The 12,788-nt window shown below is 42.5% G+C and overlaps 1 long non-coding RNA gene across 1 annotated transcript in view; it reads left to right on the forward strand.

The window, feature by feature from the left end:
• LOC111264711 (uncharacterized) overlaps positions 1-12,351 on the forward strand; it is a 127,305-nt gene extending 114,954 nt beyond the window's left edge. The window contains exon 5 of the long non-coding RNA XR_015312823.1: positions 12,113-12,351. This is a non-coding gene — a long non-coding RNA (uncharacterized LOC111264711). The remainder of the gene's footprint in view (positions 1-12,112) is intronic.
• Positions 12,352-12,788: the final 437 nt, after the last annotated feature.

Raw genomic sequence — 12,788 nt, forward strand, 5'->3', positions numbered from 1 at the left:
ATTGTTACTCAAATTTATGTTGCAACCGACACCCTACTACGTATTCGTATTGATTCGGCCTCATGAAAAATATTCGAGCGAATTATATAGAAATTAAACAATTAAAAAAAAAATACCTAATGTTTTGCGATGAAGTCCATCGTTGTGTCGTACGCTGATTCAGATATTCTAGCCAACACATATCAGCGCATAATAAAGATTATTGGTAAAAGTGTTCATGAGCGAAGACACAAGCGAGATTTCGTTTTCTTTTAAATTTTCGAAATTAATTAGCTACAGTCCGTTCTCTACACGGACTTTTCATTACACATGATGGGTTAATTAAATTATTTGTTAGTCTATTCGCTTTATCTCTCATATCTTCTCAGTGCCAATGATGTGTTTAACAAAAACCATAATAACAGCGGCCGTTGCCGTAGGCATACGATGGTCTTTCGAACCGTTAATTTTCTCTCGAACCGCCCAATTGTTTTGTCCTTGTCAGCAGCCCTTTGCCAGTGTTACTTCACACGAATACTCTTCTTTACTTTAATGATTGTTATTGTATTATGACGTAATTCATTTACCACCGTCGAAACACAAACCAGCCATGGAAAAACTGAGGAGCTAGTCAAAACAAGATGGCGGCGTCGTCGGAGGCAAAAATTCTCGGAACTAAATAATGACAACAATCAGCGTCCATACCGAAGAGAACGATAACCTAATCGAACACGAATCGTCAATTGATCTGTTTGTCTCCGTTTTTTGTTTGTTTTGTTTTGTTTTGTTCTATGGCAACGAAGCTACTTGATATACTATATTTCATAGCTCGTTGAAGATGTTTGCTGTTCGTAAGATTGCCATTGTCATGACTGCCATCAAAGTAATATAATAAATGCTGTCATGACAGTCAGACGTTTGGCACGCGCTGTTTTTACTGCCGTAGAGCCCGACGTGTTAAACAGAAATTACGTGTGTGATAAATTTTTCACAGACCGGCATTTCTTTATAGAAGGGTAAACATATTTATGTTCCACACCATCTATTTTATATTCGATAGACAACTGTAATCATAGCTATCAACACCTACACATTTGACATAGCTTAATCTATAGATAGATAGAATAGATTACTCACGAATGTACGCTTCGTACATTGTGCCACCCAGTATACCGCTGGACCTCTCTAAAAACATCGAGCACTTTTGAGCGTCTAAGTTCGATACGGTAACCTGCAGTAAAAATCGTTCGGGAAAACCTATCTATACTCTTCAACATGTTTGTTAATACAAGTGAGCGTAGAATCGTATAATAGCTGGCGTTTATTTCGTTATACGGAAATCCTTTGTAGACGCAATAATGGTAAAAATGGAGTCACGAATTGGTCATGCAACTCTCGTGTAGGTTGATATGTTCTGTTTTTTTTTTTATTCGAAACCCCAGAATAACAAAGCTTTAACATGGACCGCTCGTTGTACGATGCCATGATAAGCGGAAAAATTCTTTTGCTGACCTGTGCTGTACCTTACGATTCACTCAAATGAGTACTGGACCTCAGGTCACGATAATGACACATGAAGCAAAAACAAATACACGATTATACCGTTAGATTATTACATGGTATACGGTATGTGCGTTGCCTTCGTGTAGGTACGCAGCTGGCCTTTGTCCTGCTGCTGCTGCTGTGTGCATCCACGACACCGTCATATTTGCTTGAGGATGGCCACTCAAGAACATGTACACACCCTTTCCAAGTCAAATTTAAAGACAAAATATAGTACAGAGAGGTAACTGTCGTCATTGCTATCCAACCGCAAAGAGAGTGTCACATATATGCATTTCGATAGCACGCCAACAAACGTACTCAATAGCAGATTTGTCTAGGTCCGCACCGTTTGGAATAGCAACACTTGTTCGTACGAACGAAACGAATGGCTTAAGGTCTGAACACGAAGGATTTTTACGAAGGATATCACATTAGTCATCTGATCGTAGACATCTGCATTTTGAACTTTGGACACTTAAGGATCGTGACATCCTCAAACAATCTTTGCTCGTTAGTAGATTTTTTTTATTGTTAGCAGTTGAGGCACGGCCAGCAATGGCCCTGGTACGCCCCCCCATTATGTAGTACCCCAGATTTCTCGGATAAATACACAAACAGAGATAAGCACACACACGCACGCACCCATGCACAATAGTATGACCAAGCCAATTACAACGTAAAATCAAAAGATGTCACCGTCAAGTGAAACAATAGTCACGTTGAACTGACTGTGGACGCTATTTGAAACCGTTGCGCCTGACTCCTCTCCAACGGCCAAATTATTTGATCAACGCACGCGCTGTTCGGCCGTTCTATACCGCCAAGGGTTGCATGACCTTGCAGCCTTCGCAGCGATTATGTACTCTCAAGGACAACACTGACTGTACTGTCAAAGTGTGTGTGTGTGTGTGTAACTTACTGTAAGTCATTTTTGCCTAACTGTTATTAATTTTTGTTTTTTAGCTCCGAGTCGATTGTGAGGCTCTTAGCAACACACATTTTGACCATCGGATCTCTTGTTCTAATTGTACACCGCTAGGAGGCACAGAGATAGCGACGTAGTGCAACCGCTGGTTATTGTATGAATATATAAATGACGGCGGAGAAAACCAGAACCACAGGTATAATCAATGTGAGCAGGTAGCTATGGCCAGATCATAATCTTGACCTAATAATAAGTAGAGTAAATAAACCAGCGGTTTGCGATCGGTAGTGCGAGTGATACACAGGAACGGAAGTTGATTTGCTGGATGGATGGATGGATCAGCCAGGGAAATTAGTGGGAAGCTTTGCTCTCTAATACTTGCGTCTTGCTCGGTGCTGAACCAGCAATACTAATAATAACAAAATACTTGTTTTTCTCGATATAATATTATAACGGAATAAAGTAATGGCCAGGTTCCCTAGGTGCGAAAATGGCGACTATTACGGCACAGGTTAGGTGCAGAAACGGCGTATCAAACCAAATGAATGCGTCTACTCTGGTCAACAACAACAACAACAACCGGCCTACAGAATACAACATCATGAGAAAAATAGCAAAGACAGCACGCAGTATAGGAAAAATATAGTAGTAGTGAACCATTCCTGAACGTAGGAGGATTGAGACAAGGAATGCCTCGACGATTTAAACGGACCGCGGTAGCTACACTTCGCAGCAACAGCAACGGCAACCAAAAAGCGTTGGCAAACATTAACACGTCCAGCTCCAACATCATCTGTGGTTAGTCCGGGATCAGCTTCCTTCGGCAATCTATGTACAGCAACTTTAGAACTCGTGCAGAAATCACCATGCACAGTCAGCGAATAGCTTTAGGTACCGCCATTTGCGCAGTGATACTAGAACGAACTTCAGCAGTTACCTTCATCCAATCCTTTCCATACATCAAGAACCGGCGCCTCCGCTTGTTGCTCCTATCTTAAGGTATCAACATCTACAGGGACTCGAATCAACAAGACTTGGTTTGGTTCTGCCCAAATCATCGGTGCGAAACGCTTAAGAACGTTGCATCTTTGTCCATGGGCAAACAAAGCTGTCAGCTGCTACAGTCGTAAATTCGGGAGTGCTTGGACACAGCTGAAGCTTCAGAAGCGATGACGCGGATGTCAGATTTTAGCTAGTGCAGATAATCACCTCATTTGGCGTGAAGCATCGTCCAACTGTAAAATATGGAGAACACTGCTTCGGAAAGATGCCTTAGCTAACCGGCCATTTTGTCGACGGGTCATGGTTTCGTGTCCATTTTGGGGAACTATTATCTTTACATTTTGTACTTCACACGATTGGTCATCCACTTGGTCTGTACCCCCTACTCCTGCCTCTTCTTCCGATTGCGTCTCATCTTTCTTTGCCAAAAACACTAGAACTGCGCCATCCTGCTCAGATAGACGACGGATATCATCGCGCTCTCGTTCCTGAGCGGGGGCGCGTTCTTCGCTATACGCAGGATTTTTGTTACGGCTGACCACTGGTAGAGACCGCATCGTTTTGCTACTGCCGCCGGCATCAGTTTGGCGGCGGAAACTGTTATTATGATGGTGAAATTTCGTCGTGCTTATCGGGAAGATGTCTAAGAGAGGACGATCTTTAGGTGAACACGCTAGAGAGGCATCAAACAGCGTATTTACGGGCAATAAGCCAGAACTCGTATGAATAGCCACGCTTCGCCGGTCACGTGGCCGCTCGCTTACGCGGAGCCCCTTCCTCTCGTTCTCGGTTTCTGCTACTTGGTTCATTGTCATTGTTGATTCTTTTCACGATTCTCCACGAACCAAACAATCCCTGCTCAAGCGATCGCAATGTGGCCAAAGCTCAGTTAAAATCTTGCCGACGGAGACGTAAGCGATAGTTGTACCCTTACCGATTTATGTGCGCCGCTGCCTGTTTGTGTAAGGTACCATGAGTAATGGATGTTTGTTTCCCGATTTTTGTTGTTGTAGCACACAAAAATTTCATAATAATATACAATGTAAAAATACTATTATATCTTTTTAGCTCGACCCTACGAGACAAACGCGATAGATACCTACACTAGCTTAACGCCGTCGAATATATAAATTAGTCTTGGCGTAGTCTGCTGATTGGCTTTCATTTTTCAAATCTGAGAGGCGCGCATTTACGAATTAACACGGCACACGCAGTTTGAGTAAAGCTGTGCCCGCGGTGGCCAAGCCATCTTTCGCACGCTTTAGAAGCAGTTAACAATCTTCTCCACTTTACAGATCGCTATAAAAATCTTACTCTCGCAATTTCCCCTTTCACAATCTGCGTTTCCGTCGGCGTTTGCCATTCTCATGCTCTACGAATCGCTCAATTTCTATAAATATCGTATTATCGGGCGTGAGGAATCTGCCGCCTGAGTAGGACGAAATTTGTAGGCAGTAGCTTGGCGTTACCCATCCTATGCTTGTGACCCAGTATTCCAGCGACACGACGAATACAACGTGTGAGAAGCATTGGGGTAAGTGGAGGTACGTTAATCCACTCTTTGGGGTCGCCTCTTTTGCGAATTATTAATTAATTTCAAAGGTACAATTTGTGCATGCATACGCAGGCACACATATGCACGTTTCATCAAAACGTAAGTGCTATTACCATCCGACCAACAGGAGTAAATAGGAAGCGAAACTCAAATTGTTAGATTTATTTTTACACATCACAGGGCGACAAAACGTTCAGTAAAATTTGCTCTTACGAAAAAAAAAAAGCAAGGTACAGATAAACGAAACAGTAACAACACAAGGCAACTACCGTAAGGTAATGGCCATCTATGATTTATGTGAATGCCTATCGCATACAGATTAGCCGTTAACTCACCTTGCGATTGGTGCACGTACCTTTGTATGCATTTGTGGGGTACTACACCGAAGGGGCTATGGTTTCGTCAAAAAAGGAACAAGAGACGCAGCCAAAGGGGGCGCATCATTTTCGATGCTGGTAAGTGCGAGCTCCACGCTGATCACAGAGAAATTCATCGATTTTTTTTTGTTCTCAGACGTACGGTCGTGCTTAACCCATACCTTCTGATGACCAGCATCATGAGATGACCCTTGCCGACACAGTACGTCCGATGCGAAGAGATAGAAATCAGCTTGATTGCCAATGTTCCGTCCTACCATTACCACCGTTTCTATCACCGCGGGCATTGATCCATTCGAACTTTCATTAATAGTCATTCGAACCCCCAACGACGTCGATACAGAAATTAAGGCAGAACACCATAAAGCTAAAAGCAAGTCAGAGAAGCAATTGGTCGCGCGCCATTATTCAGATATGTATAGCTAAAGGTTTGTACAGGTAGTCGCAAAAAAAGGGTAGACAGAAATTTTTGGATGATACTAAGCTGGTAATTACATTGTAGTTCTACACCGATTACCAATATATTACAAAGAATGGTCCCGCTTTGGTATGAATGGTAGTTACACTTGGTGATGTTGATACGAATACATTACATTAGAAAAAGCTTGAGAATGCACTAATAGGAAAGAAAAACAATAATTATTGCAAAGAAAATGTATATAAAAATGTTCGATGTTTATGTCAAAACGCTTCGTCAAAGCTATATCGCCGTAAATTTCATCACATCGCCTTTATATATATAATATATAATATATGTATATATATAATATATATATATATATAATATATTATATATATATATCAAATCTCTTTTGCAACTAAGTAGCGTTCGTTTCAGATAAGTGGATTCAAAACTGGAGAATAGATCGTGTATGAAGGACACATGCTTTTTTAAGCCCATGCTGCGTTGCCATTCAAAATTTGTATTGAATTCAAATTTTCCCGCGCGCACTTTGCCTTCGAGTTATACTTCCGCCGGTTCCTCTATCTTAAATTCAATTCAAAAATCAATTATTGGGCAGGTTGGAGGTGTCGACAGCGAAATGGGGAAAAAAGCGGCATGGTACTACGGTGGATGGCGTTAGAAACGTTTATTTATCGATACCGAGATTCTGCGCTAATTCCATCATATGCAACAAGAACACTGCCAATAACTGTTTAAGTTTTTTTTATTATTATTGAAAGAATCTTCCCATGACCTAAACGTCTCGCCTATGCGCTGCCAATGTCAGAATTGGTCCTTTACAACACACGATCGGAGTGTGGGCGATTGTTCGAGAGCACAGATTTATTTTTGATGAAAAATATCAAAATGTTAACGAGTATTACTCCCTACGTAGTCCTGTTTCGTCAAGATTTAAAGTCGCCGTCTGCACGGTTACCTTTCGCTGAGTCTTTCCCTGTCATTATGCAGATAACGATATGGGCAGAAACAAAGATAACAGAGATTTGAGTTATTTTCGTTTGTTTTTGTTTCGCTAGCGCTTTTCGCACTTCGTTTACTGTTTGTGAAATAGTTGTTGATCCTGGCGTTATTTATACTGAACGTTACGCTAGTCTATTCTTTACGACAAGCGTCGGGAAGAGAGCGGAGGTACATTTAACGAACGTGAAAGGGTCTATCGACACCGATCGAGTGTTCCTTTCGTAGCCGAAGGATGAAGATGGCAACGAAGAAAAAGGAGCGGACAAGATGAGCAAAGGTCTTCACAAGTGGCGGCAGATTCATCTCTTGGCTCGATCCCTTTGCCGTCTCACAGCCATCGTTGTTGAGACGCGGAAAGTACAGTTTCATTCAACAGAAGTAGTACCACATTCGGATGGTCGCTTGTAAATCATACCTCGTCTCGATATCTGAATGATTTTGAGCAGGCACGATGAATGAGGCACGCGTTTATGGTCGATGCAGTAGTCCTATCATTACTACAATTACACTATAACAACACACGAAAAAGTGAATAGATTTCGTTAAGGAACAATCAGAAAAACATGGGCACATAGTGGTTGTGCCTATGTTTTGATGATTGTATTATTGCGACTTTCTTCGAGCACGTACTGCCTGTAAACACGGTTTAGATATCGAACGTTTCCATTGTCCTTTAATGCTTGTCAAACCTATTCTGATTTTCACTCTTGCATGAGGAACTTTTGCATACTTACTCTCTGAGTTAACACAGAGAGACGCCAGTTATTAAATCATCTTCCCTATCTATATAAATTTTCTGGCTTTCCACCTGAGTCCTTATTATGAGAGCATGCAACAGGCCGGTTGAGTTGCATCCTTTCTAATTGTGAGGTCATTTCATCATGAAGTCGCTCTTCTTTTTGGATTGACGTCTGGCGATAATAGACTCTGCCAAAAATGTATACGCTTGATGTCCATCGACCTAGGAGGCACCGACGTCTGATTCCTAACGTATTCTAAATATACTTATCTCATTATCCCATTAATATGCATGTCGCAGTTTCCTTTCGCTTTAAAAGTATGCGTACGACCTCTTATTTTTTCCGAAAAAAACATGTAACATTTTTGCGAATTTTGAGGCATTAACCCTATCCCTATGTATCTGTTTGGTTCTTGAACTCTATTCGAATCACAATCAATAAACGCTGGTAGCAGTAAGGACAAAAGGATTTAATTCAAATATCTCTCGCCTGGTTCTCTGCCGTCGATCTGAGTACGCTCTGTATATTTCCGTAAGTCTACAGCCACTTAGAAGTTAAACAGTACGGCCGCTAGTCCATTATCATTACGTCATCGTAAACGAATCATTACTATCTTCTAGCAAACACAACGGCCGCGCTCCTCTTTTTGGAATGACGCCTGACGAAGCTGTTCGCCATGACGATGGGCTACGACAACATCGTGAACGATTGTGGTTTGGTGATTTCGATCGTCTTCGAGAGCTCCCACTGCCCAATATAGTTATCTCTTATTATTATTACTTTTGATTGTTACTATTAGTAATATATTGGGCTAACTATTGGTGTATTCGACAAATGGCCAACGGATTGAACAACACACCGCGTTAGCTGGTTCTCTTTTACCTCCTGCCTGTCGCACCGCAGTTCCCTCGTGTCTTCTCTTTCCAGCGTCGTCTTGATTAACATCTAATTCTCCTATCAGTGGCTCTGATCTGATATTATGGGAAGATGCGCTGACTATCGTTATCGCGCGCGAGCTGTTGTGTTTTTCTTCTTGCTGGGGCGCATTGTTCTCACTGTCATTGCTGCTGGCGCTGTAATCGATATTGTTGTTTTTGCCGTTGTTAATTCTCAGCCAGCCGTAGTTCTCATTCAGAACATGGGGAGAGCAACGAAAGCAGGGTTACAGATAGAAAGGGCATTGTTTCAAATTCACTTAATTTGTCAGTGTGTCTTCGTTTTACCAATTTCGGACGGCCGTGGTTACGGCGACTGCTGCTGCTGCTCACGGCGGAGCAGGAACTTTGGCGTTGTTGGACCGGATCCGATTGCCACGTTGGCGGTATCGATCCGTCGCAGCGGGCATCTCCAATGGCATTGTCGTAAGGCTGTGATATAAGAGCCAGCAGCCCTGAAGACACCGAGCCACTACTTCTCAGGCACGAAAGTACGGCAGCACGTCGGCTTGGGGCTAGAACCACCGACGATTTTGTCCTTCAGTTCAACAGGCGAACATACACCATAGGACGGAAAAGACATCGAAGTGCCTGGGCACTAAGGAACGACAAGACGATAGCCGAAAAGCACCAAACGCCACGTGAAGTTATAAGGGTGGGCCAGTTACAAAATCGTATGCACGCATCAAATGAAGCGAATAAGAAGTTAGAGAAACCGATACAACAAAAACGTGTTAGATGTATGCATGGCTTAAATGCGCTTGCGTGAACACGAAATAGAGAAAACTAATACGTCGACGCATCAGCGGTTATAAGAAGGTTGTTCCTTTTCGACGAAGGTTGTGCCCGCGTGTCGATACCGTCAACCATCTGAAAAGAGAGCGTCAGACGATGATCGGATAGATCAGACGGCCGACTACAGTGCAAGACAATACAGGCCCGAGAGAGAGTTAGACTGCAAAAATGTGATTCGAGCTATTTGTTGGTATAGCGTACGGCATAGGCGTAGTCGAAGTTGGCCGATGCTATTTCCAACGAAACCAGAACAGGCACCGTCAGAATCGACAATCATCATGATTTGCTGCCACACAATAGCGGGAACCTATGATAATTATATAACGCATAGTACTAAACACAAGCATGTCATCCCAGATAACATAACAGACAGCCACTTACTTGGCCGCTGCTAGTAGAACAGTACTCAAAAAAAGGATCATATTAAACGAAGGATGAGATCTACTGGAGACGGCTGAGTTGGCAGTGACGATGCCGATACAAAATGCATTCTGGGGAAATTGTGCCTATGCCTACTGCAGCTGGTTCTGCCAACATTGTAAACGTATCGTAAAATACTGAACGATACGTTTTACTGTCAGGAGAGGCAATGGCAAGGTTGCTCCACGTAATGATCGGCGATATATTTTCCTATTTTATGATGAATAAATTGGACTTATTGGGGGTCAAAATTTCATTCTTGGTCGTAGAGGTTCACGCTGGATGAAACTGAATACGTGCACGCCTGTACCTGCTTATCTGTTTACACATAAACTCTACTGATTTGATTCAACCATTGTTATTAGATTCAATAGATCCCTTCAAACCAGTTTATACGAATTTGTATATTCAAGCCTTTAGCTGCCTACGCGTAATCATATACCATATACGTGTTTGCAACTCATACGACAAAGCATCAAAACTGTGCTTTCTTCCGAAATCAGGCCGCAAATCAGGCGACCTCAACTTGTGGTTATTTTTGCATCGATTTATATTACGATTACATATCGACAAGTTATATTGCCAGCTGTTTGCGCGACTGTGACCATGCCGTCCTTCTGTATATGCTAGACGTCGCGTACGATTAGTATACAGACGATGTCTTCGGCAGCGGCAAGCAGGAGCGGCACTCTGAGACGATTTTGCGTGATAGCGAATGGAAAGTTGACCCCGAATGAGAAACTTGACAAAAAGGATAGGGAAGATGGAGATAGGATGAGGAAACACTTCATCCTTCGTAATAACGCACCCGTTATTTCGTTCGTCGTTCGTAGCCTTTTCCCGGCGGTTTACGCCGGCAACACTAGTAGCATTCACAGAAGTGCAATAGGGAATCAGATATGAGCTAAAGCATACGATTCGCCGAATTAGTCGAGCGCAGCGCACAACTACGACGATAGTACGAGGGGTAAAAGTGGCAAGACAAACGGAGCCGATCTGGCAGCACCAGCAGCGGTGGCAAGATCATCATCAGGTAGCTAAAAACATAACAGCATGAGAATGGCAAAACCATTCGTCGGAACATTGGCTTAAAACACATTCAGGCACATGCGCGACCGCATGTCAATATCAGCAGTCGTGGAAAACAATAGAAACGTTCGATTGAACCAACTCCAATGGCATATTTAACAACAAACAGGTGACCATCTGACGTACAGCTGCTGCACGTGAGTGGCACGAGCCGTACATGGATGGTCGATCGGCAGCTGGTGATGGTATGATGTGGTTTTGGAGCGCCCGTGTCTCGGACGGCGACGATAATAATTATAGGCAAATGCAAGAGAACGGGAGGATACGAGCACGAGAAGCTATGGAAAAAAAAGAAGTTTCTAGTTAGCTGCGTAGGCACACGAGGAAGGGAAGAAGACCCTGCTTCGTAGCGTTAATCCCATTTCGCTTAATGTACTACTGTACATTGCATCTATAATAACTGCAGTGTTTAACATTTGTATTCTATTTTTTCTAGGTGCTTCTATTTGTGGCAAATAATGTTTTTTTCTTTTTTAACTCTATATTATTCTGGCAGACAGCCGTTGTAAAATCTAACTTAAAATTTTTATATCTCAAATTATATATGCGTAACAGGTCGACATCTTCTTCTGCGTGGCGGCAGACACGTGGTTTGTTTTCTACGAAGTGTAAGAAACTTTAGTAATAGCGTCACTTGGCCTAAACATTCGTTCCATCTTCAAAGGTCACCATGCAGCGTTATGTCCTGGCTTTCAATTTACTGACTCTCAAACCAGCCAGGGCCGTTGACCACCCCCACTTTACTTAGCTTCGTTTAACTAGACGGACGGCGAAAGTCGTAGGCCATAAAAGAGCACCATTTTCAAGCCGGAACTGTTCCTTCGTCTTTGCCGATTCTCATAGCTCTGCCCGCGCCTACTATATATGTCGATTTTGCTCGATACATTCATTTGTATTGGCCGCTACGGTTTGTATGAACATGTTCACAGAATGAATTTGTGCGTGTCCCGGTATCAGTAAAGCGTTGTTCGTTCGGTTGCCGAAATAAGTAGTAAAAACAAAGTCGTCTACATGAAAAAACAGAGGTATTAGCATTTGTGTATTCGAGAAGGCAAGAATGACTGCTCGGCCACCGACCAAATGTATAGAAGCTTCTCAAAGGCTGTCTCATATTTTCGGCTTATTTTTATTATGATATACGTGTGCGTGCTTCTGATAATCGTCTATTTCTCTGGTGGTATCCGGAACTTGATAGCTAGGTGCTAATGTGTATGTGTGAAATGGTGCGCCAAAAAAGCTATTCCTTTATAAAAGGCCGTCTGCGCCATTACCCTAACCAAGAGTGGTATGACGTAAAGTTCACGTTTCTCTTTTTGTTCCTTAGGACGCGTTTCGTAGCGCTGAATAGCTTCGCTGCAAGAAGATTTACAACGAAAATTCAAACTATCTAGATTTCCCCAACGTATTAACACCATCGACCCGTAGCGAGCAAAAGGCTAACTATATGTGCGCTAGACGGCAACTGCTGCGTTCCATGGAAGATCTGCTTTATCGTTGGTCGTAGGATACGTAACAAATTATTACTAATTAATATATACATATTAATAATAGTTACTATTCGGATCTATCTGTTTTTATTGATCATATATTTGCTATATTCGCTATGCTAATAATACGTAGCAAAAATTGAAGACACAAAGCTCTGTTGCGTTGAGAGGACACAGGAATTGTTAGCAAGTATTCGGGCTCATCATTTTAATCATTAGTCAGTAACGCCCTTTTGTTGCGCGGCAAGCAAAGCGTCGCCTTCACTGTGTCGGAGGCGCCTGGGCAATATGACATATACGAAATTCAGGCCTTTGCCGCATCGGTCAAGACGTGATGTTCTAGGCGTTTAGTTCGGACAACAGCCCCCCTTTAGGGCCTGTAATGGAACAGCGGTTAGTAATAATAAATACAGTAGCATAGGTTTTAATTACCGACTGACCCAGGCATATAGCAATCATAGATATATATGACAAATAAGTCGATGGACCCAGATACTCAAATTTAAGTCCCAC

The sequence above is a fragment of the Varroa jacobsoni genome, unplaced genomic scaffold, assembly GCF_002532875.2.
Source record: "Varroa jacobsoni isolate VJ856 unplaced genomic scaffold, vjacob_1.0 scaffold_9, whole genome shotgun sequence".
In the NCBI taxonomy this organism is placed as follows: Eukaryota; Metazoa; Arthropoda; class Arachnida; order Mesostigmata; family Varroidae; genus Varroa; species Varroa jacobsoni.